Raw genomic sequence first — 27,377 nt, forward strand, 5'->3', positions numbered from 1 at the left:
ACGTACTTGGGAAATATTTGCTTTAGCAGACTCAGTCAAGCGTTGGTGGTATAGTGGTGAGCATAGCTGCCTTCCAAGCAGTTAACCCGGGTTCGATTCCCGGCCAATGCAGTTTTTTCATACTTCCAAATGTTACTACCATACTTCCAGCATGTTCTCGGATCAAAAGTTCATGAACAATGTTCAAAGCTTTGTAAAATGTATGATATCTTCCTATAAAAATTACATTTGATTCCATCCCTGTCTGAGGTACTCCTTTTATATTGTTTCAATCATTTCAGTCAAGCCATGGTGTAACATGGCATCTCTTGCATATTTTTAGAACATGTGACCTGACTTACGTACTTGGGAAATATTTGCTTTAGCAGACTCAGTCAAGCAATGGTGTTATAGTGGTGAGCATAGCTGCCTTCAAAGCAGTTGACCCGGGTTCGATTCCCGGCCAACGCAGTTTTTTCATACTTCCAAATGTTATTGAGCATGTTCTCGGATCAAAAGTTCATTAACAATGTTCAAAGCTTTGTAAAATGTATGATATCTTCCTATAAAAATTACTTTTGATTCCATCCCTGTCTGAGGTACTCCTTTTATATTGTTTCAATCATTTCAGTCAAGCCATGGTGTAACATGGCATCTCATGCATATTTTTAGAACATGTGAAATGACTTACGTACTTGGGAAATATTTGCTTTAGCAGACTCAGTCAAGCGTTGGTGGTATTGTGGTGAGCATAGCTGCTTCCAAGCAGTTGACCCGGGTTCGATTCCCGGCCAACGCAGTTTTTTCATACTTCCAAATGTTACTACCATACTTCCAGCATGTTCTCGGATCAAAAGTTCATGAACAATGTTCAAAGCTTTGTAAAATGTATGATATCTTCCTATAAAAATTACTTTTGATTCCATCCCTGTCTGAGGTACTCCTTTTATATTGTTTCAATCATTTCAGTCAAGCCATGGTGTAACATGGCATCTCTTGCATATTTTTAGAACATGTGACCTGACTTACGTACTTGGGAAATATTTGCTTTAGCAGATTCAGTCAAGCAATGGTGTTATAGTGGTGAGCATAACTGCCTTCAAAGCAGTTGACCCGGGTTCGATTCCCGGCCAACGCAGTTTTTTCATACTTCCAAATGTTATTGAGCATGTTCTCGGATCAAAAGTTCATTAACAATGTTCAAAGCTTTGTAAAATGTATGATATCTTCCTATAAAAATTACTTTTGATTCCATCCCTGTCTGAGGTACTCCTTTTATATTGTTTCAATCATTTCAGTCAAGCCATGGTGTAACATGGCATCTCGGTCATATTTTTAGAACATGTAACCTGACTTACGTACTTGGGAAATATTTGCTTTAGCAGATTCAGTCAAGCAATGGTGTTATAGTGGTTAGCATAGCTGCCTTCAAAGCAGTTGACCTGGGTTCGATTCCCGGCCAACGCAGTTTTTTCATACTTCCAAATGTTATTGAGCATGTTCTCGGATCAAAAGTTCATTAACAATGTTCAAAGCTTTGTAAAATGTATGATATCTTCCTATAAAAATTACTTTTGATTCCATCCCTGTCTGAGGTACTCCTTTTATATTGTTTCAATCATTTCAGTCAAGCCATGGTGTAACATGGCATCTCGTGCATATTTTTAGAACATGTAACCTGACTTACGTACTTGGGAAATATTTGCTTTAGAAGACTCAGTCAAGTGTTGGTGGTATAGTGGTGAGCAGAGCTGCCTTCCAAGCAGTTGACCCGGGTTCGATTCCCGGCCAACGCAGTTTTTTCATTCTTCCAAATGTTACTACCATACTTCCAGCATGTTCTCGGATCAAAAGTTCATGAACAATGTTCAAAGCTTTGTAAAATTCATGATATCTTCCTATAAAAAATACTTTTGATTCAATCCCTGTCTGAGGTACTCCCTAAATATTGTTTCAATCATTTCAGTCAAGCCATGGTGTAACATGGCATCTCGTGCATATTTTTAGAACATGTGACCTGACTTACGTACTTGGGAAATATTTGCTTTAGCAGACTCAGTCAAGCAATGGTGTTATAGTGGTGAGCATAGCTGCCTTCAAAGCAGTTGACCCGGGTTCGATTCCCGGCCAACGCAGTTTTTTCATACTTCCAAATGTTATTGAGCATGTTCTCGGATCAAAAGTTCATTAACAATGTTCAAAGCTTTGTAAAATGTATGATATCTTCCTATAAAAATTACTTTTGATTCCATCCCTGTCTGAGGTACTCCTTTTATATTGTTTCAATCATTTCAGTCAAGCCATGGTGTAACATGGCATCTCGTGCATATTTTTAGAACATGTAACCTGACTTACGTACTTGGGAAATATTTGCTTTAGCAGACTCAGTCAAGCGTTGGTGGTATAGTGGTGAGCATAGCTGCCTTCCAAGCAGTTAACCCGGGTTCGATTCCCGGCCAACGCAGTTTTTTCATACTTCCAAATGTTACTACCATACTTCCAGCATGTTCTCGGATCAAAAGTTCATGAACAATGTTCAAAGCTTTGTAAAATGTATGATATCTTCCTATAAAAATTACATTTGATTCCATCCCTGTCTGAGGTACTCCTTTTATATTGTTTCAATCATTTCAGTCAAGCCATGGTGTAACATGGCATCTCTTGCATATTTTTAGAACATGTGACCTGACTTACGTACTTGGGAAATATTTGCTTTAGCAGACTCAGTCAAGCAATGGTGTTATAGTGGTGAGCATAGCTGCCTTCAAAGCAGTTGACCCGGGTTCGATTCCCGGCCAACGCAGTTTTTTCATACTTCCAAATGTTATTGAGCATGTTCTCGGATCAAAAGTTCATTAACAATGTTCAAAGCTTTGTAAAATGTATGATATCTTCCTATAAAAATTACTTTTGATTCCATCCCTGTCTGAGGTACTCCTTTTATATTGTTTCAATCATTTCAGTCAAGCCATGGTGTAACATGGCATCTCATGCATATTTTTAGAACATGTGAAATGACTTACGTACTTGGGAAATATTTGCTTTAGCAGACTCAGTCAAGCGTTGGTGGTATAGTGGTGAGCATAGCTGCTTCCAAGCAGTTGACCCGGGTTCGATTCCCGGCCAACGCAGTTTTTTCATACTTCCAAATGTTACTACCATACTTCCAGCATGTTCTCGGATCAAAAGTTCATGAACAATGTTCAAAGCTTTGTAAAATGTATGATATCTTCCTATAAAAATTACTTTTGATTCCATCCCTGTCTGAGGTACTCCTTTTATATTGTTTCAATCATTTCAGTCAAGCCATGGTGTAACATGGCATCTCTTGCATATTTTTAGAACATGTGACCTTACTTACGTACTTGGGAAATATTTGCTTTAGCAGATTCAGTCAAGCAATGGTGTTATAGTGGTGAGCATAGCTGCCTTCAAAGCAGTTGACCCGGGTTCGATTCCCGGCCAACGCAGTTTTTTCATTCTTCCAAATGCTACTACCATACTTCCAGCATGTTCTCGGATCAAAAGTTCATGAACAATGTTCAAAGCTTTGTAAAATTCATGATATCTTCCTATAAAAAATACTTTTGATTCAATCCCTGTCTGAGGTACTCCCTAAATATTGTTTCAATCATTTCAGTCAAGCCATGGTGTAACATGGCATCTCTTGCATATTTTTAGAACATGTGACCTGACTTACGTACTTGGGAAATATTTGCTTTAGCAGACTCAGTCAAGCAATGGTGTTATAGTGGTGAGCATAGCTGCCTTCAAAGCAGTTGACCCGGTTTCGATTCCCGGCCAACGCAGTTTTTTCATACTTCCAAATGTTATTGAGCATGTTCTCGGATCAAAAGTTCATTAACAATGTTCAAAGCTTTGTAAAATGTATGATATCTTCCTATAAAAATTACTTTTGATTCCATCCCTGTCTGAGGTACTCCTTTTATATTGTTTCAATCATTTCAGTCAAGCCATGGTGTAACATGGCATCTCGTGCATATTTTTAGAACATGTAACCTGACTTACGTACTTGGGAAATATTTGCTTTAGCAGACTCAGTCAAGCGTTGGTGGTATAGTGGTGAGCATAGCTGCCTTCCAAGCAGTTAACCCGGGTTCGATTCCCGGCCAACGCAGTTTTTTCATTCTTCCAAATGTTACTACCATACTTCCAGCATGTTCTCGGATCAAAAGTTCATGAACAATGTTCAAAGCTTTGTAAAATTCATGATATCTTCCTATAAAAAATACTTTTGATTCAATCCCTGTCTGAGGTACTCCCTAAATATTGTTTCAATCATTTCAGTCAAGCCATGGTGTAACATGGCATCTCGTGCATATTTTTAGAACATGTGACCTGACTTACGTACTTGGGAAATATTTGCTTTAGCAGACTCAGTCAAGCAATGGTGTTATAGTGGTGAGCAAAGCTGCCTTCAAAGCAGTTGACCCGGGTTCGATTCCCGGCCAACGCAGTTTTTTCATACTTCCAAATGTTATTGAGCATGTTCTCGGATCAAAAGTTCATTAACAATGTTCAAAGCTTTGTAAAATGTATGATATCTTCCTATAAAAATTACTTTTGATTCCATCCCTGTCTGAGGTACTCCTTTTATATTGTTTCAATCATTTCAGTCAAGCCATGGTGTAACATGGCATCTCATGCATATTTTTAGAACATGTGAAATGACTTACGTACTTGGGAAATATTTGCTTTAGCAGACTCAGTCAAGCGTTGGTGGTATTGTGGTGAGCATAGCTGCTTCCAAGCAGTTGACCCGGGTTCGATTCCCGGCCAACGCAGTTTTTTCATACTTCCAAATGTTACTACCATACTTCCAGCATGTTCTCGGATCAAAAGTTCATGAACAATGTTCAAAGCTTTGTAAAATGTATGATATCTTCCTATAAAAATTACTTTTGATTCCATCCCTGTCTGAGGTACTCCTTTTATATTGTTTCAATCATTTCAGTCAAGCCATGGTGTAACATGGCATCTCTTGCATATTTTTAGAACATGTGACCTGACTTACGTACTTGGGAAATATTTGCTTTAGCAGATTCAGTCAAGCAATGGTGTTATAGTGGTGAGCATAACTGCCTTCAAAGCAGTTGACCCGGGTTCGATTCCCGGCCAACGCAGTTTTTTCATACTTCCAAATGTTATTGAGCATGTTCTCGGATCAAAAGTTCATTAACAATGTTCAAAGCTTTGTAAAATGTATGATATCTTCCTATAAAAATTACATTTGATTCCATCCCTGTCTGAGGTACTCCTTTTATATTGTTTCAATCATTTCAGTCAAGCCATGGTGTAACATGGCATCTCTTGCATATTTTTAGAACATGTGACCTGACTTACGTACTTGGGAAATATTTGCTTTAGCAGACTCAGTCAAGCGTTGGTGGTATAGTGGTGAGCATAGCTGCTTCCAAGCAGTTGACCCGGGTTCGGTTCCCGGCCAACGCAGTTTTTTCATTCTTCCAAATGTTACTACCATACTTCCAGCATGTTCTCGGATCAAAAGTTCATGAACAATGTTCAAAGCTTTGTAAAATTCATGATATCTTCCTATAAAAAATACTTTTGATTCCATCCCTGTCTGATGTACTCCCTAAATATTGTTTCAATCATTTCAGTCAAGCCATGGTTTAACATGGCATCTCGTGGATATTTTTAGAACATGTGACCTGACTTACGTACTTGGGAAATATTTGCTTTAGCAGACTCAATCAAGCGTTGGTGGTATAGTGGTGAGCATAGCTGCCTTCCAAGCAGTTGACCCGGGTTCGATTCCCAGCCAACGCAGTTTTTTCATACTTCCAAATGTTATTGAGCATGTTCTCGGATCAAAAGTTCATGAACAATGTTCAAAGCTTTGTAAAATTCATGATATCTTCCTATAAAAAATACTTTTGATTCCATCCCTGTCTGAGGTACTCCCTAAATATTGTTTCAATCATTTCAGTCAAGCCATGGTGTAACATGGCATCTCGTGCATATTTTTAGAACATGTGACCTGACTTACGTACTTGGGAAATATTTGCTTTAGAAGAATCAGTCAAGCGTTGGTGGTATAGTGGTGAGCATAGCTGCCTTCCATGCAGTTGACCCGGGTTCGATTCCCGGCCAACACAGTTTTTTCATTCTTCCAAATGTTACTACCATACTTCCAGCATGTTCTCGGATCAAAAGTTCATGAACAATGTTCAAAGCTTTGTAAAATTCATGATATCTTCCTATAAAAAATACTTTTGATTCAATCCCTGTCTGAGGTACTCCCTAAATATTGTTTCAATCATTTCAGTCAAGCCATGGTGTAACATGGCATCTCGTGCATATTTTTAGAACATGTGACCTGACTTACGTACTTGGGAAATATTTGCTTTAGCAGACTCAGTCAAGCGTTGGTGGTATAGTGTTGAGCATAGCTGCTTCCAAGCAGTTGACCCGGGTTCGATTCCCGGCCAACGCAATTTTTTCATTCTTCCAAATGTTACTACCATACTTCCAGCATGTTCTCGGATCAAAAGTTCATGAACAATGTTCAAAGCTTTGTAAAATTCATGATATCTTCCTATAAAAAATACTTTTGATTCCATCCCTGTCTGATGTACTCCCTAAATATTGTTTCAATCATTTCAGTCAAGCCATGGTTTAACATGGCATCTCGTGCATATTTTTAGAACATGTGACCTGACTTACGTACTTGGGAAATATTTGCTTTAGCAGACTCAATCAAGCGTTGGTGGTATATTGGTGAGCATAGCTGCCTTCCAAGCAGTTGACCCGGGTTCGATTCCCGGCCAACGCAGTTTTTTCATTCTTCCAAATGTTACTACCATACTTCCAGCATGTTCTCGGATCAAAAGTTCATGAACAATGTTCAAAGCTTTGTAAAATTCATGATATCTTCCTATAAAAATTACTTTTGATTCCATCCCTGTCTGAGGTACTCCTTTTATATTGTTTCAATCATTTCAGTCAAGCCATGGTGTAACATGGCATCTCATGCATATTTTTAGAACATGTGAAATGACTTACGTACTTGGGAAATATTTGCTTTAGCAGACTCAGTCAAGCGTTGGTGGTATAGTGGTGAGCATAGCTGCCTTCCAAGCAGTTGACCCGGGTTCGATTCCCGGCCAACGCAGTTTTTTCATACTTCCAAATGTTACTACCATACTTCCAGCATGTTCTCGGATCAAAAGTTCATGAACAATGTTCAAAGCTTTGTAAAATGTATGATATCTTCCTATAAAAATTACTTTTGATTCCATCCCTGTCTGAGGTACTCCTTTTATATTGTTTCAATAATTTCAGTCAAGCCATGGTGTAACATGGCATCTCGTGCATATTTTTAGAACATGTGACCTGACTTACGTACTTGGGAAATATTTGCTTTAGCAGACTCAGTCAAGCGTTGGTGGTATAGTGGTGAGCATAGCTGCTTTCCAAGCAGTTGACCCTGGTTCGATTCCCGGCCAACGCCGTTTTTTCATACTTCCAAATGTTATTGAGCATGTTCTCGGATCAAAAGTTCATGAACAATGTTCAAAGCTTTGTAAAATTCATGATATCTTCCTATAAAAAATACTTTTGATTCCATCCCTGTCTGAGGTACTCCCTAAATATTGTTTCAATCATTTCAGTCAAGCCATGGTGTAACATGGCATCTCGTGCATATTTTTAGAACATGTGACCTGACTTACGTACTTGGGAAATATTTGCTTTAGAAGAATCAGTCAAGCGTTGGTGGTATAGTGGTGAGCATAGCTGCCTTCCAAGCAGTTGACCCGGGTTCGATTCCCGGCCAACGCAGTTTTTTCATTCTTCCAAATGTTACTACCATACTTCCAGCATGTTCTTGGATCAAAAGTTCATGAACAATGTTCAAAGCTTTGTAAAATTCATGATATCTTCCTATAAAAAATACTTTTGATTCAATCCCTGTCTGAGGTACTCCCTAAATATTGTTTCAATCATTTCAGTCAAGCCATGGTGTAACATGGCATCTCGTGCATATTTTTAGAACATGTGACCTGACTTACATACTTGGGAAATATTTGCTTTAGCAGACTCAGTCAAGCGTTGGTGGTATAGTGGTGAGCATAGCTGCTTCCAAGCAGTTGACCCGGGTTCGATTCCCGGCCAACGCAATTTTTTCATTCTTCCAAATGTTACTACCATACTTCCAGCATGTTCTCGGATCAAAAGTTCATGAACAATGTTCAAAGCTTTGTAAAATTCATGATATCTTCCTATAAAAAATACTTTTGATTCCATCCCTGTCTGATGTACTCCCTAAATATTGTTTCAATCATTTCAGTCAAGCCATGGTTTAACATGGCATCTCGTGCATATTTTTAGAACATGTGACCTGACTTACATACTTGGGAAATATTTGCTTTAGCAGACTCAGTCAAGCAATGGTGTTATAGTGGTGAGCATAGCTGCCTTCAAAGCAGTTGACCCGGGTTCGATTCCCGGCCAACGCAGTTTTTTCATACTTCCAAATGTTACTACCATACTTCCAGCATGTTCTCGGATCAAAAGTTCATGAACAATGTTCAAAGCTTTGTAAAATGTATGATATCTTCCTATAAAAATTACATTTGATTCCATCCCTGTCTGAGGTACTCCTTTTATATTGTTTCAATCATTTCAGTCAAGCCATGGTGTAACATGGCATCTCTTGCATATTTTTAGAACATGTGACCTGACTTACGTACTTGGGAAATATTTGCTTTAGCAGACTCAGTCAAGCAATGGTGTTATAGTGGTGAGCATAGCTGCCTTCAAAGCAGTTGACCCGGGTTCGATTCCCGGCCAACGCAGTTTTTTCATACTTCCAAATGTTATTGAACATGATCTCGGATCAAAAGATCATTAACAATGTTCAAAGCTTTGTAAAATGTATGATATCTTCCTATAAAAATTACTTTTGATTCCATCCCTGTCTGAGGTACTCCTTTTATATTGTTTCAATCATTTCAGTCAAGCCATGGTGTAACATGGCATCTCATGCATATTTTTAGAACATGTGAAATGACTTACGTACTTGGGAAATATTTGCTTTAGCAGACTCAGTCAAGCGTTGGTGGTATAGTGGTGAGCATAGCTGCTTCCAAGCAGTTGACCCGGGTTCGATTCCCGGCCAACGCAGTTTTTTCATACTTCCAAATGTTACTACCATACTTCCAGCATGTTCTCGGATCAAAAGTTCATGAACAATGTTCAAAGCTTTGTAAAATGTATGATATCTTCCTATAAAAATTACTTTTGATTCCATCCCTGTCTGAGGTACTCCTTTTATATTGTTTCAATCATTTCAGTCAAGCCATGGTGTAACATGGCATCTCTTGCATATTTTTAGAACATGTGACCTGACTTACGTACTTGGGAAATATTTGCTTTAGCAGATTCAGTCAAGCAATGGTGTTATAGTGGTGAGCATAACTGCCTTCAAAGCAGTTGACCCGGGTTCGATTCCCGGCCAACGCAGTTTTTTCATACTTCCAAATGTTATTGAGCATGTTCTCGGATCAAAAGTTCATTAACAATGTTCAAAGCTTTGTAAAATGTATGATATCTTCCTATAAAAATTACTTTTGATTCCATCCCTGTCTGAGGTACTCCTTTTATATTGTTTCAATCATTTCAGTCAAGCCATGGTGTAACATGGCATCTCGGTCATATTTTTAGAACATGTAACCTGACTTACGTACTTGGGAAATATTTGCTTTAGCAGACTCAGTCAAGCGTTGGTGGTATAGTGGTGAGCATAGCTGCTTCCAAGCAGTTGACCCGGGTTCGATTCCCGGCCAACGCAGTTTTTTCATACTTCCAAATGTTACTACCATACTTCCAGCATGTTCTCGGATCAAAAGTTCATGAACAATGTTCAAAGCTTTGTAAAATGTATGATATCTTCCTATAAAAATTACTTTTGATTCCATCCCTGTCTGAGGTACTCCTTTTATATTGTTTCAATCATTTCAGTCAAGCCATGGTGTAACATGGCATCTCTTGCATATTTTTAGAACATGTGACCTGACTTACGTACTTGGGAAATATTTGCTTTAGCAGATTCAGTCAAGCAATGGTGTTATAGTGGTGAGCATAGCTGCCTTCAAAGCAGTTGACCCGGGTTCGATTCCCGGCCAACGCAGTTTTTTCATACTTCCAAATGTTATTGAGCATGTTCTCGGATCAAAAGTTCATTAACAATGTTCAAAGCTTTGTAAAATTCATAATATCTTCCTATAAAAAATACTTTTGATTCCATCCCTGTCTGAGGTACTCCTTTTATATTGTTTCAATCATTTCAGTCAAGCCATGGTGTAACATGGCATCTCTTGCATATTTTTAGAACATGTGACCTGACTTACGTACTTGGGAAATATTTGCTTTAGCAGACTCAGTCAAGCGTTGGTGGTATAGTGGTGAGCATAGCTGCCTTCCACGCAGTTGACCCGGGTTCGATTCCCGGCCAACGCAGTTTTTTCATACTACCATACTTCCAGCATGTTCTCGGATCAAAAGTTCATGAACAATGTTCAAAGCTTTGTAAAATGTATGATATCTTCCTATAAAAATACTTTTGATTCCATCCCTGTCTGAGGTACTCATTTTATATTGTTTCAATCATTTCAGTCAAGCCATGGTGTAACATGGCATCTCGTGCATATTTTTAGAACATGTGACCTGACTTACGTACTTGGGAAATATTTTCTTTAGCAGACTCAGTCAAGCGTTGGTGGTATAGTGGTGAGCATAGCTGCCTTCCAAGCAGTTGACCCGGGTTCGATTCCCGGCCAACGCAGTTTTTTCATACTTCCAAATGTTACTACCATACTTCCAGCATGTTCTCGGATCAAAAGTTCATGAACAATGTTCAAAGCTTTGTAAAATGTATGATATCTTCCTATAAAAATTACATTTGATTCCATCCCTGTCTGAGGTACTCCTTTTATATTGTTTCAATCATTTCAGTCAAGCCATGGTGTAACATGGCATCTATTGCATATTTTTAGAACATGTGACCTGACTTACGTACTTGGGAAATATTTGCTTTAGCAGACTCAGTCAAGCAATGGTGTTATAGTGGTGAGCATAGCTGCCTTCAAAGCAGTTGACTCGGGTTTGATTCCCGGCCAACGCAGTTTTTTCATACTTCCAAATTTTATTGAGCATGTTCTCGGATCAAAAGTTCATTAACAATGTTCAAAGCTTTGTAAAATGTATGATATCTTCCTATAAAAATTACTTTTGATTCCATCCCTGTCTGAGGTACTCCTTTTATATTGTTTCAATCATTTCAGTCAAGCCATGGTGTAACATGGCATCTCGTGCATATTTTTAGAACATGTGACCTGACTTATGTACTTGGGAAATATTTGCTTTAGAAGAATCAGTCAAGCGTTGGTGGTATAGTGGTGAGCATAGCTGCTTCCAAGCAGTTGACCCGGGTTCGATTCCCGGCCAACGCAGTTTTTTCATTCTTCCAAATGTTACTACCATACTTCCAGCATGTTCTCGGATCAAAAGTTCATGAACAATGTTCAAAGCTTTGTAAAATTCATGATATCTTCCTATAAAAAATACTTTTGATTCAATCCCTGTCTGAGGTACTCCCTAAATATTGTTTCAATCATTTCAGTCAAGCCATGGTGTAACATGGCATCTCGTGCATATTTTTAGAACATGTGACCTGACTTACGTACTTGGGAAATATTTGCTTTAGCAGACTCAGTCAAGCGTTGGTGGTATAGTGGTGAGCATAGCTGCTTCCAAGCAGTTGACCCGGGTTCGATTCCCGGCCAACGCAATTTTTTCATTCTTCCAAATGTTACTACCATACTTCCAGCATGTTCTCGGATCAAAAGTTCATGAACAATGTTCAAAGCTTTGTAAAATTCATGATATCTTCCTATAAAAAATACTTTTGATTCCATCCCTGTCTGATGTACTCCCTAAATATTGTTTCAATCATTTCAGTCAAGCCATGGTTTAACATGGCATCTCGTGCATATTTTTAGAACATGTGACCTGACTTACGTACTTGGGAAATATTTGCTTTAGCAGACTCAATCAAGCGTTGGTGGTATAGTGGTGAGCATAGCTGCCTTCCAAGCAGTTGACCCCGGTTCGATTCCCGGCCAACGCAGTTTTTTCATTCTTCCAAATGTTACTACCATACTTCCAGCATGTTCTCGGATCAAAAGTTCATGAACAATGTTCAAAGCTTTGTAAAATTCATGATATCTTCCTATAAAAATTACTTTTGATTCCATCCCTGTCTGAGGTACTCCTTTTATATTGTTTCAATCATTTCAGTCAAGCCATGGTGTAACATGGCATCTCATGCATATTTTTAGAACATGTGAAATGACTTACGTACTTGGGAAATATTTGCTTTAGCAGACTCAATCAAGCGTTGGTGGTATAGTGGTGAGCATAGCTGCCTTCCAAGCAGTTGACCCGGGTTCGATTCCCGGCCAACGCAGTTTTTTCATACTTCCAAATGTTACTACCATACTTCCAGCATGTTCACGGATCAAAAGTTCATGAACAATGTTCAAAGCTTTGTAAAATGTATGATATCTTCCTATAAAAATTACATTTGATTCCATCCCTGTCTGAGGTACTCCTTTTATATTGTTTCAATCATTTCAGTCAAGCCATGGTGTAACATGGCATCTCTTGCATATTTTTAGAACATGTGACCTGACTTACGTACTTGGGAAATATTTGCTTTAGCAGACTCAGTCAAGCAATGGTGTTATAGTGGTGAGCATAGCTGCCTTCAAAGCAGTTGACCCGGGTTTGATTCCCGGCCAACGCAGTTTTTTCATACTTCCAAATTTTATTGAGCATGTTCTCGGATCAAAAGTTCATTAACAAAGTTCAAAGCTTTGTAAAATGTATGATATCTTCCTATAAAAATTACTTTTGATTCCATCCCTGTCTGAGGTACTCCTTTTATATTGTTTCAATCATTTCAGTCAAGCCATGGTGTAACATGGCATCTCGTGCATATTTTTAGAACATGTGACCTGACTTACGTACTTGGGAAATATTTGCTTTAGAAGACTCAGTCAAGCGTTGGTGGTATAGTGGTGAGCATAGATGCCTTCCAAGCAGTTGACCCGGGTTCGATTCCCGGCCAACGCAGTTTTTTCATACTTCCAAATGTTACTACCATACTTCCAGCATGTTCTCGGATCAAAAGTTCATGAACAATGTTCAAAGCTTTGTAAAATGTATAATATCTTCCTATAAAAATTACTTTTGATTCCATCCCTGTCTGAGGTACTCCTTTTATATTGTTTCAATCATTTCAGTCAAGCCATGGTGTAACATGGCATCTCGTGCATATTTTTAGAACATGTAACCTGACTTACGTACTTGGGAAATATTTGCTTTAGCAGACTCAGTCAAGCGTTGGTGGTATAGTGGTGAGCATAGCTGCCTTCCAAGCAGTTGACCCGGGTTCGATTCCCGGCCAACGCAGTTTTTTCATACTTCCAAATGTTACTACCATACTTCCAGCATGTTCTCGGATCAAAAGTTCATGAACAATGTTCAAAGCTTTGTAAAATGTATAATATCTTCCTATAAAAATTACTTTTGATTCCATCCCTGTCTGAGGTACTCCTTTTATATTGTTTCAATCATTTCAGTCAAGCCATGGTGTAACATGGCATCTCGTGCATATTTTTAGAACATGTAACCTGACTTACGTACTTGGGAAATATTTGCTTTAGCAGACTCAGTCAAGCGTTGGTGGTATAGTGGTGAGCATAGCTGCCTTCCAAGCAGTTGACCCGGGTTCGATTCCCGGCCAACGCAGTTTTTTCATACTTCCAAATGTTACTACCATACTTCCAGCATGTTCTCGGATCAAAAGTTCATGAACAATGTTCAAAGCTTTGTAAAATGTATGATATCTTCCTATAAAAATTACATTTGATTCCATCCCTGTCTGAGGTACTCCTTTTATATTGTTTCAATCATTTCAGTCAAGCCATGGTGTAACATGGCATCTCTTGCATATTTTTAGAACATGTGACCTGACTTACGTACTTGGGAAATATTTGCTTTAGCAGACTCAGTCAAGCAATGGTGTTATAGTGGTGAGCATAGCTGCCTTCAAAGCAGTTGACCCGGGTTTGATTCCCGGCCAACGCAGTTTTTTCATACTTCCAAATGTTATTGAGCATGTTCTCGGATCAAAAGTTCATTAACAATGTTCAAAGCTTTGTAAAATGTATATCTTCCTATAAAAATTACTTTTGATTCCATCCCTGTCTGAGGTACTCCTTTTATATTGTTTCAATCATTTCAGTCAAGCCATGGTGTAACATGGCATCTCGTGCATATTTTTAGAACATGTGACCTGACTTACGTACTTGGGAAATATTTGCTTTAACAGACTCAGTCAAGCAATGGTGTTATAGTGGTGAGCATAGCTGCCTTCAAAGCAGTTGACCCGGGTTCGATTCCCGGCCAACGCAGTTTTTTCATACTTCCAAATGTTATTGAGCATGTTCTCGGATCAAAAGTTCATTAACAATGTTCAAAGCTTTGTAAAATGTATGATATCTTCCTATAAAAATTACTTTTGATTCCATCCCTGTCTGAGGTACTCCTTTTATATTGTTTCAATCATTTCAGTCAAGCCATGGTGTAACATGGCATCTCATGCATATTTTTAGAACATGTGAAATGACTTACGTACTTGGGAAATATTTGCTTTAGCAGACTCAGTCAAGCGTTGGTGGTATAGTGGTGAGCATAGCTGCTTCCAAGCAGTTGACCCGGGTTCGATTCCCGGCCAACGCAGTTTTTTCATACTTCCAAATGTTACTACCATACTTCCAGCATGTTCTCGGATCAAAAGTTCATGAACAATGTTCAAAGCTTTGTAAAATGTATGATATCTTCCTATAAAAATTACTTTTGATTCCATCCCTGTCTGAGGTACTCCTTTTATATTGTTTCAATCATTTCAGTCAAGCCATGGTGTAACATGGCATCTCTTGCATATTTTTAGAACATGTGACCTGACTTACGTACTTGGGAAATATTTGCTTTAGCAGATTCAGTCAAGCAATGGTGTTATAGTGGTGAGCATAGCTGCCTTCAAAGCAGTTGACCCGGGTTCGATTCCCGGCCAACGCAGTTTTTTCATACTTCCAAATGTTATTGAGCATGTTCTCGGATCAAAAGTTCATTAACAATGTTCAAAGCTTTGTAAAATGTATGATATCTTCCTATAAAAATTACTTTTGATTCCATCCCTGTCTGAGGTACTCCTTTTATATTGTTTCAATCATTTCAGTCAAGCCATGGTGTAACATGGCATCTCGTGCATATTTTTAGAACATGTAACCTGACTTACGTACTTGGGAAATATTTGCTTTAGCAGACTCAGTCAAGCGTTGGTGGTATAGTGGTGAGCATAGCTGCCTTCCAAGCAGTTGACCCGGGTTCGATTCCCGGCCAACGCAGTTTTTTCATTCTTCCAAATGTTACTACCATACTTCCAGCATGTTCTCGGATCAAAAGTTCATGAACAATGTTCAAAGCTTTGTAAAATTCATGATATCTTCCTATAAAAAATACTTTTGATTCAATCCCTGTCTGAGGTACTCCCTAAATATTGTTTCAATCATTTCAGTCAAGCCATGGTGTAACATGGCATCTCTTGCATATTTTTAGAACATGTGACCTGACTTACGTACTTGGGAAATATTTGCTTTAGCAGACTCAGTCAAGCATTGGTGTTATAGTGGTGAGCATAGCTGCCTTCAAAGCAGTTGACCCGTGTTCGATTCCCGGCCAACGCAGTTTTTTCATACTTCCAAATGTTATTGAGCATGTTCTCGGATCAAAAGTTCATTAACAATGTTCAAAGCTTTGTAAAATGTATGATATCTTCCTATAAAAATTACATTTGATTCCATCCCTGTCTGAGGTACTCCTTTTATATTGTTTCAATCATTTCAGTCAAGCCATGGTGTAACATGGCATCTCGTGCATATTTTTAGAACATGTAACCTGACTTACGTACTTGGGAAATATTTGCTTTAGCAGACTCAGTCAAGCGTTGGTGGTATAGTGGTGAGCATAGCTGCCTTCCAAGCAGTTAACCCGGGTTCGATTCCTGGCCAACGCAGTTTTTTCATACTTCCAAATGTTACTACCATACTTCCAGCATGTTCTCGGATCAAAAGTTTATGAACAATGTTCAAAGCTTTGTAAAATGTATGATATCTTCCTATAAAAATTACTTTTGATTCCATCCCTGTCTGAGGTACTCCTTTTATATTGTTTCAATAATTTCAGTCAAGCCATGGTGTAACATGGCATCTCGTGCATATTTTTAGAACATGTGACCTGACTTACGTACTTGGGAAATATTTGCTTTAACAGACTCAGTCAAGCGTTGGTGGTATAGTGGTGAGCATAGCTGCCTTCCAAGCAGTTGACCCGGGTTCGATTCCTGGCCAACGCAGTTTTTTCATACTTCCAAATGTTACTACCATACTTCCAGCATGTTCTCGGATCAAAAGTTTATGAACAATGTTCAAAGCTTTGTAAAATGTATGATATCTTCCTATAAAAATTACTTTTGATTCCATCCCTGTCTGAGGTACTCCTTTTATATTGTTTCAATAATTTCAGTCAAGCCATGGTGTAACATGGCATCTCGTGCATATTTTTAGAACATGTGACCTGACTTACGTACTTGGGAAATATTTGCTTTAGGAGACTCAGTCAAGCGTTGGTGGTATAGTGGTTAGCATAGCTGCCTTCCAAGCAGTTGACCCGGGTTCGATTCCCGGCCAACGCAGTTTTTTCATACTTCCAAATGTTACTACCATACTTCCAGCATGTTCTTGGATCAAAAGTTCATGAACATTGTTCAAAGCTTTGTAAAATGTATGATATCTTCCTATAAAAATTACTTTTGATTCCATCCCTGTCTGAGGTACTCCTTTTATATTGTTTCAATCATTTCAGTCAAGCCATGGTGTAACATGGCATCTCGTGCATATTTTTAGAACATGTAACCTTACTTACGTACTTGGGAAATATTTGCTTTAGCAGACTCAGTCAAGCGTTGGTGGTATAGTGGTGAGCATAGCTGCCTTCCAAGCAGTTGACCCGGGTTCGATTCCCGGCCAACGCAGTTTTTTCATACTTCCAAATGTTATTGAGCATGTTCTCGGATCAAAAGTTCATGAACAATGTTCAAAGCTTTGTAAAATTCATGATATCTTCCTATAAAAAATACTTTTGATTCCATCCCTGTCTGAGGTACTCCCTAAATATTGTTTCAATCATTTCAGTCAAGCCATGGTGTAACATGGCATCTCGTGCATATTTTTAGAACATGTGACCTGACTTACGTACTTGGGAAATATTTGCTTTAGAAGAATCAGTCAAGCGTTGGTGGTATAGTGGTGAGCATAGCTGCCTTCCAAGCAGTTGACCCGGGTTCGATTCCCGGCCAACGCAGTTTTTTCATTCTTCCAAATGTTACTACCATACTTCCAGCATGTTCTCGGATCAAAAGTTCATGAACAATGTTCAAAGCTTTGTAAAATTCATGATATCTTCCTATAAAAAATACTTTTGATTCAATCCCTGTCTGAGGTACTCCCTAAATATTGTTTCAATCATTTCAGTCAAGCCATGGTGTAACATGGCATCTCGTGTATATTTTTAGAACATGTGACCTGACTTACGTACTTGGGAAATATTTGCTTTAGCAGACTCAGTCAAGCGTTGGTGGTATAGTGGTGAGCATAGCTGCTTCCAAGCAGTTGACCCGGGTTCGATTCCCGGCCAACGCAATTTTTTCATTCTTCCAAATGTTACTACCATACTTCCAGCATGTTCTCGGATCAAAAGTTCATGAACAATGTTCAAAGCTTTGTAAAATTCATGATATCTTCCTATAAAAAATAGTTTTGATTCCATCCCTGTCTGATGTACTCCCTAAATATTGTTTCAATCATTTCAGTCAAGCCATGGTTTAACATGGCATCTCGTGCATATTTTTAGAACATGTGACCTGACTTACGTACTTGGGAAATATTTGCTTTAGCAGACTCAATCAAGCGTTGGTGGTATAGTGGTGAGCATAGCTGCCTTCCAAGCAGTTGACCCGGGTTCGATTCCCGGCCAACGCAGTTTTTTCATTCTTCCAAATGTTACTACCATACTTCCAGCATGTTCTCGGATCAAAAGTTCATGAACAATGTTGAAAGCTTTGTAAAATTCATAATATCTTCCTATAAAAATTACTTTTGATTCCATCCCTGTCTGAGGTACTCCTTTTATATTGTTTCAATCATTTCAGTCAAGCCATGGTGTAACATGGCATCTCATGCATATTTTTAGAACATGTGAAATGACTTTCGTACTTGGGAAATATTTGCTTTAGCAGACTCAATCAAGCGTTGGTGGTATAGTGGTGAGCATAGCTGCCTTCCAAGCAGTTGACCCGGGTTCGATTCCCGGCCAACGCAGTTTTTTCATACTTCCAAATGTTACTACCATACTTCCAGCATGTTCTCGGATCAAAAGTTCATAAACAATGTTCAAAGCTTTGTAAAATGTATGATATCTTCCTATAAAAATTACTTTTGATTCCATCCCTGTCTGAGGTACTCCTTTTATATTGTTTCAATAATTTTAGTCAAGCCATGGTGTAACATGGCATCTCGTGCATATTTTTAGAACATGTGACCTGACTTACGTACTTGGGAAATATTTGCTTTAGCAGACTCAGTCAAGCGTTGGTGGTATAGTGGTGAGCATAGCTGCCTTCCAAGCAGTTGACCCGGGTTCGATTCCCGGCCAACGCAGTTTTTTCATACTTCCAAATGTTACTACCATACTTCCAGCATGTTCTCGGATCAAAAGTTCATGAACATTGTTCAAAGCTTTGTAAAATGTATGATATCTTCCTATAAAAATTACTTTTGATTCCATCCCTGTCTGAGGTACTCCTTTTATATTGTTTCAATCATTTCAGTCAAGCCATGGTGTAACATGGCATCTCGTGCATATTTTTAGAACATGTAACCTTACTTACATACTTGGGAAATATTTGCTTTAGCAGACTCAGTCAAGCGTTGGTGGTATAGTGGTGAGCATAGCTGCTTTCCAAGCAGTTGACCCGGGTTCGATTCCCGGCCAACGCAGTTTTTTCATACTTCCAAATGTTATTGAGCATGTTCTCGGATCAAAAGTTCATGAACAATGTTCAAAGCTTTGTAAAATTCATGATATCTTCCTATAAAAAATACTTTTGATTCCATCCCTGTCTGAGGTACTCCCTAAATATTGTTTCAATCATTTCAGTCAAGCCATGGTGTAACATGGCATCTCATGCATATTTTTAGAACATGTGACCTGACTTACGTACTTGGGAAATATTTGCTTTAGAAGAATCAGTCAAGCGTTGGTGGTATAGTGGTGAGCATAGCTGCCTTCCAAGCAGTTGACCCGGGTTCGATTCCCGGCCAACGCAGTTTTTTCATTCTTCCAAATGTTACTACCATACTTCCAGCATGTTCTCGGATCAAAAGTTCATGAACAATGTTCAAAGCTTTGTAAAATTCATGATATCTTCCTATAAAAAATACTTTTGATTCAATCCCTGTCTGAGGTACTCCCTAAATATTGTTTCAATCATTTCAGTCAAGCCATGGTGTAACATGGCATCTCGTGCATATTTTTAGAACATGTGACCTGACTTACGTACTTGGGAAATATTTGCTTTAGCAGACTCAGTCAAGCGTTGGTGGTATAGTGGTGAGCATAGCTGCTTCCAAGCAGTTGACCCGGGTTCGATTCCCGGCCAACGCAATTTTTTCATTCCTCCAAATGTTACTACCATACTTCCAGCATGTTCTCGGATCAAAAGTTCATGAACAATGTTCAAAGCTTTGTAAAATTCATGATATCTTCCTATAAAAATTACTTTTGATTCCATCCCTGTCTGAGGTACTCCTTTTATATTGTTTCAATCATTTCAGTCAAGCCATGGTGTAACATGGCATCTCGTGCATATTTTTAGAACATGTGACCTGACTTACGTACTTGGGAAATATTTGCTTTAGCAGACTCAATCAAGCGTTGGTGGTATAGTGGTGAGCATAGCTGCCTTCCAAGCAGTTGACCCGGGTTCGATTCCCGGCCAACGCAGTTTTTTCATTCTTCCAAATGTTACTACCATACTTCCAGCATGTTCTCGGATCAAAAGTTCATGAACAATGTTCAAAGCTTTGTAAAATTCATGATATCTTCCTATAAAAATTACTTTTGATTCCATCCCTGTCTGAGGTACTCCTTTTATATTGTTTCAATCATTTCAGTCAAGCCATGGTGTAACATGGCATCTCATGCATATTTTTAGAACATGTGAAATGACTTACGTACTTGGGAAATATTTGCTTTAGCAGACTCAGTCAAGCGTTGGTGGTATAGTGGTGAGCATAGCTGCTTCCAAGCAGTTGACGCGGGTTCGATTCCCGGCCAACGCAGTTTTTTCATACTTTCAAATGTTATTGAGCATGTTCTCGGATCAAAAGTTCATGAACAATGTTCAAAGCTTTGTAAAATTCATGATATCTTCCTATAAAAAATACTTTTGATTCCATCCCTGTCTGAGGTAGTCCCTAAATATTGTTTCAATCATTTCAGTCAAGCCATGGTGTAACATGGCATCTCGTGCATATTTTTAGAACATGTGACCTGACTTACGTACTTGGGAAATATTTGCTTTAGCAGACTCAGTCAAGCGTTGGTGGTATAGTGGTGAGCATAGCTGCCTTCCAAGCAGTTGACCCGGGTTCGATTCCCGGCCAATGCAGTTTTTTCATACTTTTTCATACTTCCAAATGTTCTCGGATCAAAAGTTCATGAACAATGTTCAAAGCTTTGTAAAATGTATGATATCTTCCTATAAAAATTACATTTGATTCCATCCCTGTCTGAGGTACTCCTTTTATATTGTTTCAATCATTTCAGTCAAGCCATGGTGTAACATGGCATCTCGTGCATATTTTTAGAACATGTAACCTGACTTACGTACTTGGGAAATATTTGCTTTAGCAGACTCAGTCAAGCGTTGGTGGTATAGTGGTGAGCATAGCTGCCTTCCAAGCAGTTGACCCGGGTTCGATTCCCGGCCAACGCAGTTTTTTCATTCTTCCAAATGTTACTACCATACTTCCAGTATGTTCTCGGATCAAAAGTTCATGAACAATGTTCAAAGCTTTGTAAAATTCATGATATCTTCCTATAAAAAATACTTTTGATTCAATCCCTGTCTGAGGTACTCCCTAAATATTGTTTCAATCATTTCAGTCAAGCCATGGTGTAACATGGCATCTCGTGCATATTTTTAGAACATGTGACCTGACTTACGTACTTGGGAAATATTTGCTTTAGCAGACTCAGTCAAGCGTTGGTGGTATAGTGGTGAGCATAGCTGCTTCCAAGCAGTTGACCCGGGTTCGATTCCCGGCCAACGCAATTTTTTCATTCCTCCAAATGTTACTACCATACTTCCAGCATGTTCTCGGATCAAAAGTTCATGAACAATGTTCAAAGCTTTGTAAAATTCATGATATCTTCCTATAAAAATTACATTTGATTCCATCCCTGTCTGAGGTACTCCTTTTATATTGTTTCAATCATTTCAGTCAAGCCATGGTGTAACATGGCATCTCGTGCATATTTTTAGAACATGTGACCTGACTTACGTACTTGGGAAATATTTGCTTTAGCAGACTCAATCAAGCGTTGGTGGTATAGTGGTGAGCATAGCTGCCTTCCAAGCAGTTGACCCGGGTTCGATTCCCGGCCAACGCAGTTTTTTCATTCTTCCAAATGTTACTACCATACTTCCAGCATGTTCTCGGATCAAAAGTTCATGAACAATGTTCAAAGCTTTGTAAAATTCATGATATCTTCCTATAAAAATTACTTTTGATTCCATCCCTGTCTGAGGTACTCCTTTTATATTGTTTCAATCATTTCAGTCAAGCCATGGTGTAACATGGCATCTCATGCATATTTTTAGAACATGTGAAATGACTTACGTACTTGGGAAATATTTGCTTTAGCAGACTCAGTCAAGCGTTGGTGGTATAGTGGTGAGCATAGCTGCTTCCAAGCAGTTGACGCGGGTTCGATTCCCGGCCAACGCAGTTTTTTCATACTTCCAAATGTTATTGAGCATGTTCTCGGATCAAAAGTTCATGAACAATGTTCAAAGCTTTGTAAAATTCATGATATCTTCCTATAAAAAATACTTTTGATTCCATCCCTGTCTGAGGTAGTCCCTAAATATTGTTTCAATCATTTCAGTCAAGCCATGGTGTAACATGGCATCTCGTGCATATTTTTAGAACATGTGACCTGACTTACGTACTTGGGAAATATTTGCTTTAGCAGACTCAATCAAGCGTTGGTGGTATAGTGGTGAGCATAGCTGCCTTCCAAGCAGTTGACCCGGGTTCGATTCCCGGCCAATGCAGTTTTTTCATACTTTTTCATACTTCCAAATGTTCTCGGATCAAAAGTTCATGAACAATGTTCAAAGCTTTGTAAAATGTATGATATCTTCCTATAAAAATTACATTTGATTCCATCCCTGTCTGAGGTACTCCTTTTATATTGTTTCAATCATTTCAGTCAAGCCATGGTGTAACATGGCATCTCGTGCATATTTTTAGAACATGTAACCTGACTTACGTACTTGGGAAATATTTGCTTTAGCAGACTCAGTCAAGCGTTGGTGGTATAGTGGTGAGCATAGCTGCCTTCCAAGCAGTTGACCCGGGTTCGATTCCCGGCCAACGCAGTTTTTTCATACTTCCAAATGTTACTACCATACTTCCAGCATGTTCTCGGATCAAAAGTTCATGAACAATGTTCAAAGCTTTGTAAAATGTATGATATCTTCCTATAAAAATTACTTTTGATTCCATCCCTGTCTGAGGTACTCCTTTTATATTGTTTCAATCATTTCAGTCAAGCCATGGTGTAACATGGCATCTCGTGCATATTTTTAGAACATGTGAAATGACTTACGTACTTGGGAAATATTTGCTTTAGCAGACTCAGTCAAGCGTTGGTGGTATAGTGGTGAGCATAGCTGCTTCCAAGCAGTTGACGCGGGTTTGATTCCCGGCCAACGCAGTTTTTTCATACTTCCAAATGTTATTGAGCATGTTCTCGGATCAAAAGTTCATGAACAATGTTCAAAGCTTTGTAAAATTCATGATATCTTCCTATAAAAAATACTTTTGATTCCATCCCTGTCTGATGTACTCCCTAAATATTGTTTCAATCATTTCAGTCAAGCCATGGTTTAACATGGCATCTCGTGCATATTTTTAGAACATGTGACCTGACTTACGTACTTGGGAAATATTTGCTTTCGAAGACTCAATCAAGCGTTGGTGGTATAGTGGTGAGCATAGCTGCCTTCCAAGCAGTTGACCCGGGTTCGGTTCCCGGCCAACGCAGTTTTTTCATTCTTCCAAATGTTACTACCATACTTCCAGCATGTTCTCGGATCAAAAGTTCATGAACAATGTTCAAAGCTTTGTAAAATTCATGATATCTTCCTATAAAAATTACTTTTGATTCCATCCCTGTCTGAGGTACTCCTTTTATATTGTTTCAATCATTTCAGTCAAGCCATGGTGTAACATGGCATCTCATGCATATTTTTAGAACATGTAACCTGACTTACGTACTTGGGAAATATTTGCTTTAGCAGACTCAGTCAAGCGTTGGTGGTATAGTGGTGAGCATAGCTGCCTTCCAAGCAGTTGACCCGGGTTCGATTCCCGGCCAACGCAGTTTTTTCATACTTCCAAATGTTACTACCATACTTCCAGCATGTTCTCGGATCAAAAGTTCATGAACAATGTTCAAAGCTTTGTAAAATTCATGATATCTTCCTATAAAAAATACTTTTGATTCCATCCCTGTCTGAGGTAGTCCCTAAATATTGTTTCAATCATTTCAGTCAAGCCATGGTGTAACATGGCATCTCGTGCATATTTTTAGAACATGTGACCTGACTTACGTACTTGGGAAATATTTGCTTTAGCAGACTCAGTCAAGCGTTGGTGGTATAGTGGTGAGCATAGCTGCCTTCCAAGCAGTTGACCCGGGTTCGGTTCCTGGCCAACGCAGTTTTTTCATTCTTCCAAATGTTACTACCATACTTCCAGCATGTTCTCGTATCAAAAGTTCATGAACAATGTTCAAAGCTTTGTAAAATTCATGATATCTTCCTATAAAAAATACTTTTGATTCCATCCCTGTCTGAGGTACTCCTTTTATATTGTTTCAATCATTTCAGTCAAGCCATGGTGTAACATGGCATCTCGTGCATATTTTTAGAACATGTGACCTGACTTATGTACTTGGGAAATATTTGCTTTAGCAGACTCAGTCAAGCGTTGGTGGTATAGTGGTGAGCAAAGCTGCCTTCCAAGCAGTTGACCCGGGTTCGATTCCCGGCCAACGCAGTTTTTTCATTCTTCCAAATGTTACTACCATACTTCCAGCATGTTCTCGGATCAAAAGTTCATGAACAATGTTCAAAGCTTTGTAAAATTCATGATATCTTCCTATAAAAAATACCTTTGATTCCATCCCTGTCTGATGTACTCCCTAAATACTGTTTCAATCATTTCAGTCAAGCCATGGTTTAACATGGCATCTCGTGCATATTTTTAGAACATGTGACCTGACTTACGTACTTGGGAAATATTTGCTTTAGCAGACTGAGTCAAGCGTTGGTGGTATAGTGGTGAGCATAGCTGCCTTCCAAGCAGTTGACCGGGTTCGATTCCCAGCAAACGCAGTTTTTTCATTCTTCCAAATGTTACTACCATACTTCCAGCATGTTCTCGGATCAAAAGTTCATGAACAATGTTCAAAGCTTTGTAAAATTCATGATATCTTCCTATAAAAAATACCTTTGATTCCATCCCTGTCTGATGTACTCCCTAAATACTGTTTCAATCATTTCAGCCAAGCCATGGTTTAACATGGCATCTCGTGCATATTTTTAGAACATGTGACCTGACTTACGTACTTGGGAAATATTTGCTTTAGCAGACTCAGTCAAGCGTTGGTGGTATAGTGGTGAGCATAGCTGCCTTCCAAGCAGTTGACCCGGGTTCGATTCCCGGCCAACGCAGTTTTTTCATACTTCCAAATGTTACTACCATACTTCCAGCATGTTCTCGGATCAAAAGTTCATGAACAATGTTCAAAGCTTTGTAAAATGTATGATATCTTCCTATAAAAATTACTTTTGATTCCATCCCTGTCTGAGGTACTCCTTTTATATTGTTTCAATCATTTCAGTCAAGCCATGGTGTAACATGGCATCTCGTGCATATTTTTAGAACATGTGAAATGACTTACGTACTTGGGAAATATTTGCTTTAGCAGACTCAGTCAAGCGTTGGTGGTATAGTGGTGAGCATAGCTGCTTCCAAGCAGTTGACGCGGGTTTGATTACCGGCCAACGCAGTTTTTTCATACTTCCAAATGTTATTGAGCATGTTCTCGGATCAAAAGTTCATGAACAATGTTCAAAGCTTTGTAAAATTCATGATATCTTCCTATAAAAAATACTTTTGATTCCATCCCTGTCTGATGTACTCCCTAAATATTGTTTCAATCATTTCAGTCAAGCCATGGTTTAACATGGCATCTCGTGCATATTTTTAGAACATGTGACCTGACTTACGTACTTGGGAAATATTTGCTTTCGAAGACTCAATCAAGCGTTGGTGGTATAGTGGTGAGCATAGCTGCCTTCCAAGCAGTTGACCCGGGTTCGGTTCCCGGCCAACGCAGTTTTTTCATTCTTCCAAATGTTACTACCATACTTCCAGCATGTTCTCGGATCAAAAGTTTATGAACAATGTTCAAAGCTTTGTAAAATGTATGATATCTTCCTATAAAAATTACTTTTGATTCCATCCCTGTCTGAGGTACTCCTTTTATATTGTTTCAATCATTTCAGTCAAGCCATGGTGTAACATGGCATCTCGTGCATGTTTTTAGAACATGTAACCTGACTTACGTACTTGGGAAATATTTGCTTTAGCAGACTCAGTCAAGCGTTGGTGGTATAGTAGTGAGCATAGCTGCCTTCCAAGCAGTTGACCCGGGTTCGATTCCCGGCTAACGCAGTTTTTTCATACTTCCAAATGTTCTCGGATAACTCAGCATGTTCTCGGATCAAAAGTTCATTAACAATGTTCAAAGCTTTGTATAATGTATGATAGCTTCCTATAAAAATTACTTTTGATTCCATCCCTGTCTGAGGTACTCCTTTTATATTGTTTCAATCATTTCAGTCAAGCCATGGTGTAACATGGCATCTTGTGCATATTTTTAGAACATGTAACCTGACTTACGTACTTGGGAAATATTTGCTTTAGCAGACTCAGTCAAGCGTTGGTGGTATAGTGGTGAGCATAGCTGCCTTCCAAGCCGTTGACCCGGGTTCGATTCCCGGCCAACGCAGTTTTTTCATACTTCCAAATGTTACTACCATACTTCCAGCATGTTCTCGGATCAAAAGTTCATGAACAATGTTCAAAGCTTTGTAAAATGTATGATATCTTCCTATAAAAATTACTTTTGATTCCATCCCTGTCTGAGGTACTCCTTTTATATTGTTTCAATAATTTCAGTCAAGCCATGGTGTAACATGGCATCTCGTGCATATTTTTAGAACATGTGACCTGACTTACGTACTTGGGAAATATTTGCTTTAGGAGACTCAGTCAAGCGTTGGTGGTATAGTGGTTAGCATAGCTGCCTTCCAAGCAGTTGACCCGGGTTCGATTCCCGGCCAACGCAGTTTTTTCATACTTCCAAATGTTACTACCATACTTCCAGCATGTTCTCGGATCAAAAGTTCATGAACATTGTTCAAAGCTTTGTAAAATGTATGATATCTTCCTATAAAAATTACTTTTGATTCCATCCCTGTCTGAGGTACTCCTTTTATATTGTTTCAATCATTTCAGTCAAGCCATGGTGTAACATGGCATCTCGTGCATATTTTTAGAACATGTGACCTGACTTACGTACTTGGGAAATATTTGCTTTAGGAGACTCAGTCAAGCGTTGGTGGTATAGTGGTTAGCATAGCTGCCTTCCAAGCAGTTGACCCGGGTTCGATTCCCGGCCAACGCAGTTTTTTCATACTTCCAAATGTTACTACCATACTTCCAGCATGTTCTCGGATCAAAAGTTCATGAACATTGTTCAAAGCTTTGTAAAATGTATGATATCTTCCTATAAAAATTACTTTT

At 38.8% G+C, this 27,377-nt stretch overlaps 22 non-coding genes across 22 annotated transcripts; all 22 read left to right on the forward strand.

Annotated features, from left to right (window-relative positions):
* The first annotated feature begins 7,063 nt into the window (after positions 1-7,063).
* On the forward strand, positions 7,064-7,135 carry TRNAG-UCC (transfer RNA glycine (anticodon UCC)). The gene has a single exon. It is a non-coding gene; the product is annotated as a tRNA-Gly (tRNA).
* A 596-nt stretch (positions 7,136-7,731) lies between these two features.
* On the forward strand, positions 7,732-7,803 carry TRNAG-UCC (transfer RNA glycine (anticodon UCC)). Its single transcript has one exon. It is a non-coding gene; the product is annotated as a tRNA-Gly (tRNA).
* A 2,932-nt stretch (positions 7,804-10,735) lies between these two features.
* On the forward strand, positions 10,736-10,807 carry TRNAG-UCC (transfer RNA glycine (anticodon UCC)). The gene has a single exon. It is a non-coding gene; the product is annotated as a tRNA-Gly (tRNA).
* Positions 10,808-12,418: 1,611 nt separating this feature from the next.
* Positions 12,419-12,490, forward strand: TRNAG-UCC (transfer RNA glycine (anticodon UCC)). The gene has a single exon. It is a non-coding gene; the product is annotated as a tRNA-Gly (tRNA).
* A 935-nt stretch (positions 12,491-13,425) lies between these two features.
* Positions 13,426-13,497, forward strand: TRNAG-UCC (transfer RNA glycine (anticodon UCC)). Its single transcript has one exon. It is a non-coding gene; the product is annotated as a tRNA-Gly (tRNA).
* Positions 13,498-13,764: 267 nt separating this feature from the next.
* TRNAG-UCC (transfer RNA glycine (anticodon UCC)) lies at positions 13,765-13,836 on the forward strand. Its single transcript has one exon. It is a non-coding gene; the product is annotated as a tRNA-Gly (tRNA).
* Positions 13,837-15,425: 1,589 nt separating this feature from the next.
* TRNAG-UCC (transfer RNA glycine (anticodon UCC)) lies at positions 15,426-15,497 on the forward strand. The gene has a single exon. It is a non-coding gene; the product is annotated as a tRNA-Gly (tRNA).
* Positions 15,498-16,771: 1,274 nt separating this feature from the next.
* Positions 16,772-16,843, forward strand: TRNAG-UCC (transfer RNA glycine (anticodon UCC)). Its single transcript has one exon. It is a non-coding gene; the product is annotated as a tRNA-Gly (tRNA).
* Positions 16,844-17,110: 267 nt separating this feature from the next.
* TRNAG-UCC (transfer RNA glycine (anticodon UCC)) lies at positions 17,111-17,182 on the forward strand. Its single transcript has one exon. It is a non-coding gene; the product is annotated as a tRNA-Gly (tRNA).
* Positions 17,183-17,439: 257 nt separating this feature from the next.
* TRNAG-UCC (transfer RNA glycine (anticodon UCC)) lies at positions 17,440-17,511 on the forward strand. The gene has a single exon. It is a non-coding gene; the product is annotated as a tRNA-Gly (tRNA).
* Positions 17,512-18,116: 605 nt separating this feature from the next.
* Positions 18,117-18,188, forward strand: TRNAG-UCC (transfer RNA glycine (anticodon UCC)). Its single transcript has one exon. It is a non-coding gene; the product is annotated as a tRNA-Gly (tRNA).
* Positions 18,189-18,455: 267 nt separating this feature from the next.
* On the forward strand, positions 18,456-18,527 carry TRNAG-UCC (transfer RNA glycine (anticodon UCC)). The gene has a single exon. It is a non-coding gene; the product is annotated as a tRNA-Gly (tRNA).
* A 267-nt stretch (positions 18,528-18,794) lies between these two features.
* On the forward strand, positions 18,795-18,866 carry TRNAG-UCC (transfer RNA glycine (anticodon UCC)). The gene has a single exon. It is a non-coding gene; the product is annotated as a tRNA-Gly (tRNA).
* A 596-nt stretch (positions 18,867-19,462) lies between these two features.
* Positions 19,463-19,534, forward strand: TRNAG-UCC (transfer RNA glycine (anticodon UCC)). Its single transcript has one exon. It is a non-coding gene; the product is annotated as a tRNA-Gly (tRNA).
* Positions 19,535-20,139: 605 nt separating this feature from the next.
* On the forward strand, positions 20,140-20,211 carry TRNAG-UCC (transfer RNA glycine (anticodon UCC)). Its single transcript has one exon. It is a non-coding gene; the product is annotated as a tRNA-Gly (tRNA).
* A 922-nt stretch (positions 20,212-21,133) lies between these two features.
* TRNAG-UCC (transfer RNA glycine (anticodon UCC)) lies at positions 21,134-21,205 on the forward strand. Its single transcript has one exon. It is a non-coding gene; the product is annotated as a tRNA-Gly (tRNA).
* Positions 21,206-21,810: 605 nt separating this feature from the next.
* Positions 21,811-21,882, forward strand: TRNAG-UCC (transfer RNA glycine (anticodon UCC)). Its single transcript has one exon. It is a non-coding gene; the product is annotated as a tRNA-Gly (tRNA).
* A 922-nt stretch (positions 21,883-22,804) lies between these two features.
* On the forward strand, positions 22,805-22,876 carry TRNAG-UCC (transfer RNA glycine (anticodon UCC)). The gene has a single exon. It is a non-coding gene; the product is annotated as a tRNA-Gly (tRNA).
* Positions 22,877-23,810: 934 nt separating this feature from the next.
* TRNAG-UCC (transfer RNA glycine (anticodon UCC)) lies at positions 23,811-23,882 on the forward strand. The gene has a single exon. It is a non-coding gene; the product is annotated as a tRNA-Gly (tRNA).
* A 1,283-nt stretch (positions 23,883-25,165) lies between these two features.
* On the forward strand, positions 25,166-25,237 carry TRNAG-UCC (transfer RNA glycine (anticodon UCC)). The gene has a single exon. It is a non-coding gene; the product is annotated as a tRNA-Gly (tRNA).
* A 1,610-nt stretch (positions 25,238-26,847) lies between these two features.
* On the forward strand, positions 26,848-26,919 carry TRNAG-UCC (transfer RNA glycine (anticodon UCC)). The gene has a single exon. It is a non-coding gene; the product is annotated as a tRNA-Gly (tRNA).
* A 267-nt stretch (positions 26,920-27,186) lies between these two features.
* Positions 27,187-27,258, forward strand: TRNAG-UCC (transfer RNA glycine (anticodon UCC)). Its single transcript has one exon. It is a non-coding gene; the product is annotated as a tRNA-Gly (tRNA).
* The last annotated feature ends 119 nt before the right edge of the window (positions 27,259-27,377 follow it).

This window comes from Crinia signifera, chromosome 3 (genome assembly GCF_055691185.1).
Source record: "Crinia signifera chromosome 3, ASM5569118v1, whole genome shotgun sequence".
In the NCBI taxonomy this organism is placed as follows: domain Eukaryota; kingdom Metazoa; phylum Chordata; class Amphibia; order Anura; family Myobatrachidae; genus Crinia; species Crinia signifera.